This window comes from Lygodium microphyllum, chromosome 17, assembly GCF_053477565.2.
Source record: "Lygodium microphyllum isolate KBCC chromosome 17, Lygodium_microphyllum_v1.1.10, whole genome shotgun sequence".
In the NCBI taxonomy this organism is placed as follows: Eukaryota; Viridiplantae; Streptophyta; class Polypodiopsida; order Schizaeales; family Lygodiaceae; genus Lygodium; species Lygodium microphyllum.
The window spans coordinates 45057171-45067402 of NC_141151.1; positions in this window are offsets into that span (position 1 = coordinate 45057171).

Here is a 10232-nt window from a genome sequence, read left to right on the forward strand (position 1 = left end):
GTCTCCTAAACTTTTCTGATCCAACCCTAAGGGTTGAGGCGTCAAGGCAGATGCTGGAAGAGATGGACGATCAAATAAAGACAATAAGACAAGACATACAAGCGGTCAAGGATAGACAGAAGGCATACGCGGATTTGAAGCATCAAGAAAGAGTCTTCGAAGAAGGAGACATGGTCTTCATCCGCGTACATCCTAAAAAGAGTTCTCTATCCCTAGGAGATTGCAAGAAGCTAAGTCCAAGGTATTGTGGGCCGTACAAAATCCTCAAATGCCTAGGACCGAATGCTTATAGATTGCAACTCCCTGAGAGCCTAAAGGTTCACAATGTATTCCATATCAGCCTATTGAAAAAATATGTACCCAACCCTAACCATGTACTTGATGACCAGAAAATTGTAATGCCTAGTCAAGGAGTCCCTGAACTAAGGACGGATAGGATCTTAGATGTTAGGGAGAGACAGTTAAGATCCAGAACCTTGAGAGAATGCCTCGTCCAGTGGAAAGATTATCCCGAAGAGGATGCCACCTGGGTAGATGAAGGCACTCTCAACCATCAATATCCCCAGTTTATCTCGAGATGAGGACATCTCGATTCTTCTAAGGGGGAGAGAATATAATATATTAAATTTAAAAAAAAATTACGCCTTCGTGGCGACGCATCGTGCTGGAGCCTTGAGGGGAGATAGAGGGGGCCAACAAGCTCCTCTCGCTGGAGCTTGCTCAGGCCCCTCGCAATGCAAGCGGATAGGCAAGGGGGGGAGGATTCCCTCCCCTCCACTATATAAAGAGGAAGGGCCGCAGGTACAAGGACATGAGAGAGGAGGCAGGGAAATTAAGGCTCTTGCTGCTGCCGTCGACGTCTGCTGTGAGAAGGGGGGGTCCACCATAACGCCATCGCTGCTGAGGAGGAATCGCCCTGCATCCAATTGCCAATCCGCAGCCGCTTACTCCATCAACATTCGACGTCATAAAGCAACTCCCTCTCGCCACGTGGCTTCAGAGATTCTAGAGAAGCTTCAAGAAGCTTCTTGAAGCTTCTAAGGGGGACCACCTCAAGCCCCCCTTCCTGTGCTTTTTCATCCCCCCTCCCCCAGGTTTTTAAAACCCTCAAGTTCCCCTTCCTATACCCTTCCTTACCCTTTTATCCCCTCCTGGTTCTAACCTTTAGAAACCCTTTTCACCCCGCAACGGTCTTAAAGGCCTTAAACCTTTCCTGAGGGCCGTTAAACCCCCACAATCCTTGGCCTCATAAACCCTTTTCCCCTTCCCGTGCCTAAATCCATAAGTCCCATCTTGTGTTTGAAACCCCGTGTTTTACCCCTCATATTTCTTTTTTTTATACACCCCTAAGCCCTTTTCTAAACCCCGCGTCCCCTTTCTACTTACACGCCTTTTCCCCCATACTATAAACCCTTATGTTATCTTTCAAATTTTCCTTTGGGTTTGAAAAACCCCTAAGTCCTTTCACTCCAGTGCCAAAGATCTCCCAAGGGCTTTCATAGATGTTGTGAAGCCACATTCACACAACTTTTTCCACCGTGATTATATCCTATAGACCCTTTTTCTCTTAAGCTTTATAAACCTTTCCCTCTCCGAAGAAGCTAAGATTTTAGAGGTCTTATTATCCCTTCTCATGGTCAACTTTTTGAACGATTTCTTGCCTCGAAAGAGAGACGGTGGTAATCCGAAAGAAAGAGTAAAAGCTGCCTTCACGTTCGAACTGCGATGCCGCCTAAGAAAGTTCAAGGAGTATCTGCACGAGGGTCATCTCCCCGTATACATGTGGATATCTCACCCCAAAACCAAGTTTTTCCTTCTTGGTTTTATATCGGTTTTTAAGTCAATCATGTAAAGATAAATTGTTAGGGATAGGATATATTTTTTCGAGTTATTTACAATGAAGGAGTTTAGTTTAATTGAACAAATGATAATGTATAGAACATAGTTTCCTTCGAATAGCATCATGCGTTATAACGAATTACGAACAAGATTATCTACTTACTATAGTAGTATATTTCAGTTAAATCTTGAAGGTATAAAAACTGCATCTTGCACCATTAACCCTATTCTTTTTGCAACGAATCATCATGAAATTCATGAAAGGTTTTTTTTACGTTGCTCAAATTACTAGGAAGTTATCATTACTAATTGCATATCTTAGCAAGGAAAAGATTGTTATTTGGCATAAGTTTTGTTTGCAAGGAAAAAGGAAGATTAAATTGAATTTACCTACCTCAAAGCAATAAAGTTTAGGACTGAAAAAATCAATTGTCACAAGGATAACAAATCGTGCCGAGGTGATCAATATTACCTTCCAAAAGATAACCAAATCAATCTAAACTTAGAAATACCATGCTGCAAAATATGCCTTGGAAATTATTTAAAGACCAAAGAAACGTTTATACCTTAAGCACTTGACTACCTTCCCTGATTGTAGGGTCAATAAATTCGTAAAAGTAAAAGAACTAGGGTTTGTTCCTGAGGTTCTTAAAAAGAGACCCTAGGTCCGACATACGTCAGCTTAAAGAAACTAAAACGGATTATTTCATCGCAGGACTTGCGCAGCAAGTACGAAGTCATATAGTCTTGTGATTGATTCACAAGAAGAAAGGGTAAATACCCTCAACAAGGATGGCAGATCCTTACGCAAGTTATCTTGCAAAAGGATGTATTCTTGTATATCCTTCTAAATAAGGAAAGTTATAAACCGGAAACTAAAGTATCCAATGAACTTTAGGGTTGACCAAGTTGGGTTAATAAGGTACGCCCTAACCCAGAATATAAATGATATTGCCAAGTTGCAAGACGCCTTAGAACGATTGCTGATACATTTGAAAGGAAAGAATCATTCCTTAGCAGTTTGCCAAACAACAAGGTCGATTAATGGAAATGTTTGTGCTTGCTGGAGATTTTAGAGCACTATTTGATTTATGAATTACAAATTAAATGAATACCTATACTTCAAGTTGAAGGCCTGAAGGGAGAGGCAGTTTCAATTACCCCCAACTGCCTGCCTGACCCTAACCAAGGGGGTTGTTGACCGCATCGGGAACGTGGACCGAAACCGCCGCGAGAGATCTCTCTGTTGAGCTCTACTTGGAGCAGGAGGACGCTTGGGTGCCAGGGGGGGCTCTGACCGTAAATCCCTCGCCTTCCAGGTCTTGCACAAGAGGCTAACGTGACTCGGGATTGGATCTCGAGGCCCGTATACTAGTCTACGGGCGGAAGCTTGGAATAGTGATCCCTGTGGATTACTGGATAGCCTTCGGGCAAATTATGGACAAAGCCTAAGGCCGGAACTCCTTGTATTTCAAAGATAAAATGATGATATGTTAATAAAGAACTTATTTGATATTGTTTTTCTATGTCACATGATAAGATTACGTGAAGGAACCAGTGCTTAACGAATTAATTAAAGAAGCTGATTGTTATATGTCAAATTAATGTGTTAGATAATTACATAACTAAAACAAACCGAGAAAAGTGCGGAGGATGGGCCATGGGTCCGTCCTATGGTTGGGTGGTCCCGGTTAGCCAGGAACTTTTCTCAGAATCTCGAAGAACAGTGGGATGATCGTCAAAGAAAACAAATAAGGAAAGCGATGACCTAGAGTTATGTCTTAACCGATTTACGCTGTTTTAGGGGAACGGAATGGGACTATGCCTTATGGCAGAGAGGTTGAGCTTTGCATCCCTCTCGTTTCCCATTCTCCTTGAACCAAGTGCAGTGTGAATCCACTTCGGACCTGGCGTTTCTGCGTAAAGTAATTCGCTTGGGTCCAACGCTAGTTGTTGTTAGGTAATGACCAATCAAGAAAACCCTAATTCCCGTCGATCCTAAGTGGGAATAGCTAGGATACTTCCGCTACGTGGCAGACGTGGAAAGACCTAGATCGCAAGTCCCATATCATTCCGTGGGAGTGCCGGGCGGAGCTTTCTAGATCCTTTCCGATGGACTGCTAAGACGTGTCCTGGATTATACTAGTGGACACGTTACACTTAACCGCAAGTTAGCTCAAATCTATCCCATTGTTCCATTTCTCACTTCCATCTCCACTTGACCTTGTGGCATCCATAGCCAAAACAACACCTACCTGACTTTGAGCTTCTGGATCTCTCAATCCAAAGCATATCTCTTCAAGCTCTCTTATGGAGATCTCTCCCTTGCTCCGTGGGTAACTTCCTATCACTTCAAACACTAACATTGCCCTAGCTGAAATTGCACCTGTTGGTGCTCATATGGCATGTTCTTCTTGCATGTTGCGTGATAGTCACCATCACCATAGGGAAGCTGAAGCCTTACCTATAAGATTTCATAAGCTCATAGGGTTCCCTAAATAATATCATGTATAAGCTAAAATCTGATAAATACTAGTCGGGTATAGAAAGCCTAACTATGCACTCCATAGCCACTCAAGCTTCAAGCTCATCTTTCGTACATTTTCTCACTCTTGCAACTTGAACCAAGTTCCTACCACTAAGATCTGTAGTTTCCAACAAAGCATCACACTAAATCAGCAAAAAGCAAGAAGAAGATCAAGCATCAACATTCGACATTGAGCTCCAAGATAGTATCTTTTTAATACTCATGTTGTGTTGTTAATAAACACTAATCACCTTGTGTCTCTTAACAAAGTGAAGTATAACCCTATTGCTAGCCGCTTTGCTCTGGTAATAAAAAATGGCAGAGCTCAAACAAATAGAAAAGTTCATTAATGGAGAAGGTGTCCATGCCTGGAAGGAAATGACTATGTACTACCTCATGAGGAAAGACCTCTAGGATCTCTTTGAAGATGATGAAGGTGATGCAGATGGCGGGAAATAAGATTCATAAAGCGGGATCCTTGCAGTAGCTCCACCAAAAACCAAAGAATGGAAGAAGATGAATAACAAGGCACTAGGCATCATTGCCTAGGGACTAAGTGATGATGTGCTACATCATATCTCTAGCATCACAGATGCTAGATTTGCTTGGGAGGAACTTGACAGGATCTTTGGTACTGAAGTAAAGAATTTAAAGGTAAAATTACTCATGGAGTTTTATAAATTGTATGTAAAAGATAGTGCTTCTATGACCATACACATTAACAAGTTCAAGAGCCTAAAAACCCAGCTTGCAACTCTTAAGAAGAATATTGATGAAGATAAAGCAATAGCCGTATACCGCTTGCAAGTGTACATAAGGATCCATATGAGAATCTTGTGTCCACCCTAAGTAATGTTCCAAGTCTCTCACTTAAAGACATTGAGTACTCAGTACTGGTTGATGGAGAAAGCAAAGTTAAAAGCAAGGATGCAAAGGAACACACCACCGACAACAATCTCTTATATACCAAGGGCACTTATGGAGCAAGAGGCTATGGTCGAGGACTTAACACCAACAACAACAAGGATCGGATTATATATCATTACTGTGGCAAGAGTAGCCATACAGTCAGTGAATGTTTCCACAAGATGCAGAATGATCACCACGATAACCAATTCATGAATGAAGAAGAAGAAGATGCTTTTGCTACCATCAACAACTTTGATAGATTGTTCTAAAGAATTTTCATTGTATCTTTCATATGTTTTGCCCATAGTGGATCTTTATTTTTCCATTAGTGGATTTGCTTTGTAAAAACCCTTGCCAAACATGTAAAGTTTCAAGCTTTAACTTGACTAGGTTGGCTATGAGCTAGTCTCCTAGGCCATGTCACCATGTAGGGGGGGCAAAAGCCAGCAAGTGTACGAACTCATCATTTGAAGGGGGGTTGTTGAGAAATGAATAATGATGTATGCTCCAGGAAGAGATGCCATGAATCCCATATGCACAGTGAGGAAAGTGGAACAATCCTACTTCTATAAAGTCTTGTTCCTACTATAATTATCATAATGATTCATACAATATCATGATGCTTTCCTCTTTTAGTTAGTGTTATTCTCATTGTCAGTCCAATACACAAGATTGTCTTTATGAGTCCAAGCTTCCATCTTGGAACCTAATTCACTTGCGTAACAGTTGTCTACTCATTGTCCATGTCAACATGAATTCATTCTTCACCTTCCAACCTCCATAGCTCTTGCCATGCTCTAGATCCGACATTTTTACTTAGTCCACATAAGAATGGTTTGTATGTTAATGGACTATATCCCAATATGCTTTCTCATGTCTTACATTGTAATCGTATCCTCCCACAAAATCTTGATCTTGTCAACTAATGGAGAAAGATAGCCATCCATATTCTTGACTTTGTAGTGCCTAGGAACAAGCAAGTTAAGGATCAAATGGTGGCTTTTGTTTATGTGGGTGCTATTGACCATTGCTGGTTAATGTGGCAAATGTGTAGAAGAGCATAACAAATATGCATGTCCAAAAAAGGACAACATATACAATGACATATACAATTGGAAGATATAGAGTGGAAAATTGATAAGTTGCAAAGAGTTTATGATAGGTTGTGCTATGTCCATCGCTCTATGAGGGTCATTATTCCCCCATGGCCTATGCTACCTCCAATATGGGTGTCCTTGTGCAAAGAGAATCAGAAGAGGGCAATCATTCTAAAACGGTTTGCTACTACATATTGTTGAGTAAAGATTTGGTGCTTCAGATCCTCCTTAAAGCTCAAACATGGTTAAGTACATTGTCAATTGTTCGGCGGTACATCTGGTGTCGCAAGGTTTCACATTGGTTCCTATATTGGTGCATCTACTTCTTTGATGTTTTTGTTTGGAGTTGCAGCAAGAGATGTAAGAGGGAGGCCAAAGAGCAGGAGGAGCGCAAGCTCGAAGAGAAGCACCTCCAGAGCGAGCCTGCGCCTTCCCCACCCCCTCCAGAATTTGACCCCATTGCCACTAGCGTCGCTGTCCCTCAAATCAGGTACATCATTCTATCTAGCCTGAGATCGTGGCACCGGGATGCTGAGAAAGTGAAAGTCTTTGCTAACACCAACGATGGAGTCTGTGAAGAGAACATGGTCGTCTCCATGGACGCCTGGTGGTTTGACGTCAAGTTCTATAATGTCAGCAGGGATAACTCTAGACATGGCATCCAGAAACTCAATAAAGACATCGTGCCAGGCATGTCTCGTGTTGTCGTAAAGCCAAACAAGCTGGTGATCTCAATATTTGCTGGAACTACAACATGTCCAGGAAGACCTATTACCAATCTGAATGGTGGATGGTAGAATTTAAGAAGCAGAGTGCAAGGACTGTGATCAGTGCAAACCGTTCTTCTGGGTACTCTTGTCTACTTAAGCCTCACGTGTGATTGACAACAGATATGAAGATCTTCGTCAACCTGCGTAGTAATGGATCGTTTGTTTTCTACATGTCATAACAACAAAATGATTAGTTGGCGCAACTAAGGCTTCATTGAAAGCAACTCTGATCTAAGATGTCCATCATGCGTTTACCTACAGAATGATCAGAATAGTGCTGCATATTGACCGAGATGTTTTTTTAGCCTGGTCATATGGGAGTGCTTCTGAATCCTTGTTCTAAGATCAGTGCTTCAGGAGCCTTGGAAGGCGCCAATGCACTAACTCACATTAAAAGGGAGAATGTCTCGTAATGGTGAATCTACATATGACAATGCTCCAAATCTGTCATCATAAAATCCTCCAAAACATTACCTTGACTATGTCATGTTCCATATGTTGAAGTCTCATTAGCTTGACTATGTCATAAAATCCTCAACAATCTCTTCATTATAATACTCCTCCAAATCATTAGCTTCACTGTCATGTTCCTTATGTTAAAGTCTCATAAACAGAACTTTTCTTGTGGATGCTACTAGATGTGATTGAACCTTTCTATGGAAATTGTGATGATGAATAAGATTTTTGGCTTAACTATTGTTGTGTGATTCTATTGACTACTGTTAAGTAAGCAATTCATGGTACTTGTGTGTAGTCAATTCATAGTACTTGTGATGCTACACTCATAAACTAATTTTTTATTTATTCCATGATATCTCAGGACATCAATAAACTCATTAGAGAGCTAATTGTTTTTCTTGAAGCTTAATTCCTTTGTTGGGTTGATCACCTTTCCTTATCATGAAAAGTAATTTGCTATTTTGCACAACTCAAAATGCTCATAGTATGTCTTACCTCCTCAATCAAGTGCCAACCCATTTTTTTCAAGTACAGATGCAAAATTGGACCAAATCCAATGAACCTTGGATTTGACTAGAGGAACTACAATCGAAGATTGCAGAAAGCAGGCTAAACCCATCAAATGCCAAACTTCGCCCTTTTAAACTTCTCCTCAAATGATTGTTAGATAGAACTACAATGGAGAAACGTAACGTTGCTTTAGCAACCTCACTCTTGATAGGCTTGGGAGTATTGCCAAGGACAAGGAGCCAAATAAAGATACCAATCCTTATGAAACAAGTTGATAAGTTTAGAGCAAGCAATGACCCATAGAACTTTGTTGAATACTTCAAAAAGGTTTGCAAGGAAAATAGCCTTACATATGCAAATAAGAGAGTACAAGTCTTTGGGCTTTATTTGGGTGAAGAAGGATCAACTTGGTTTTCTAGCCCAAACAACACTAAGAATAACAATTTAACATGCTCAAGAGTTTGTTCATTAAGCACTTTTCAAAAGCAAGACATATCGATAATATGATGTTTGAGCTCATGAATGTGAGTCAAAAAGACAAGGAAGAGATTCAAGAATACATCACATATATGCAAAGTCTCTACAAAAGAATCCCCACCATTGAGAGACCCATGCAAAGAATTATGCCCAAAATCTTCTTAAATGGAATGAAGAACAAAAAATTGTATAAAGTCCTAGCCCAAAATTCTAGCTTGGAGAGAGACATATTGGCTAGTGTGTTTGAGGAAGCCATGCGAGTTGAAAACCTATTGAATGATAGGGACACCAAGTGTATTCAACTAGTAGGCATCATTGCAATCTATAATGAGACAACCACTACTTGTAGTGAACAAGTACAAGAGAAAGGAAAGGGAATGGGTCTGACATAAGACATGTCAAACCTTAAGTTGAAACTAGTTATGCTACAAAGAATCCTTGAGATGTCCCACAAAACCCAATGCTCAATGTATGCATTGTGGAGGTAACCACCTTCCAATAGAATACCTCAAATCTTGATCAAGGTCTTACTCTCACTGTGGAAGATTTGGATATGAAGCCATTCGTTGCTAAAATCTAAGAATACCATAGAATCCTCAACACTATCAACAACAACAATACCCAATATGCAGGGAGAGCTTAATTAGCTCCCCTAGCTCCCAATGACCAAGACCAATTGCACCTAGGGGAGACATCAATCTAACTAGGATATCTAGACCCCTTGCACCAATCACAATGATTCCCCAAATCGATGCTTCAGACAACTACATGGAGGAGCCACTAGAAGGGACCTATATCTAAATCATAACATCTCATCTAATGAAGAGGAAAATCCAATTCTCATGGACTACATATCAATTCCATTGATGATGTTGAATAGAGGAAGGGGCCATGATTCCAAAGGATTACAATCTCAGGAGCCCATAACCTATTGGAACTCTGCCCACCCTAGATATGTCTCATCTCTACGTTCATGTAAATTAGATCACAACACTCAAACAAGTAGAGACATCTTTGTTAAAAAATCATTTATTCATATTAAAAGGTTTACTTTATTATATTAACTTTCCCACCCATAAGGAAGAATCCAAAGAATAACCCACCAAGTTCCTACCCTTAACTAGTAATAAGGCCTTTCAAGAATACCATCATGCGCTCATAGGGGTTAGGCAAGTGTCCTAAAGCCCATAAAGAGATTATTACCATAGCCCGCCCTATAACCCTTATTGCCTCCTAACCTAACACCCTCCCTATAGTGAGACCTCTTGCAAATTGGGCTAGTCCTAGCTCCCTATGTGACTAACCAAAGCCCCTTGTGGTATAGGGTTTGCTACTAGCCTTAGGTGAGGTCTCATGCAATCCACATAGACCTATTATTCTTACAATTCAATCAGAATCCTAAATCTTACAAACAAAAATACTTCATTTCATGGTGCATAAATTAATCCTTAAGTGCACAATTTTAAAATAGAATTTATCCTAGTATGCACAATCCCTATAGCAATCCTTAGGTTCACTCTTTCCCTTGGGATTTTTCCTATGATTTCCAAGTCTTGGATTTTCACCTTCTTGGAGAACTAAGGTTTTCTCTTTCATTGATCATGTTTTTCCTTAAAAGGTCATTGATTATTTTTATCAATTTGT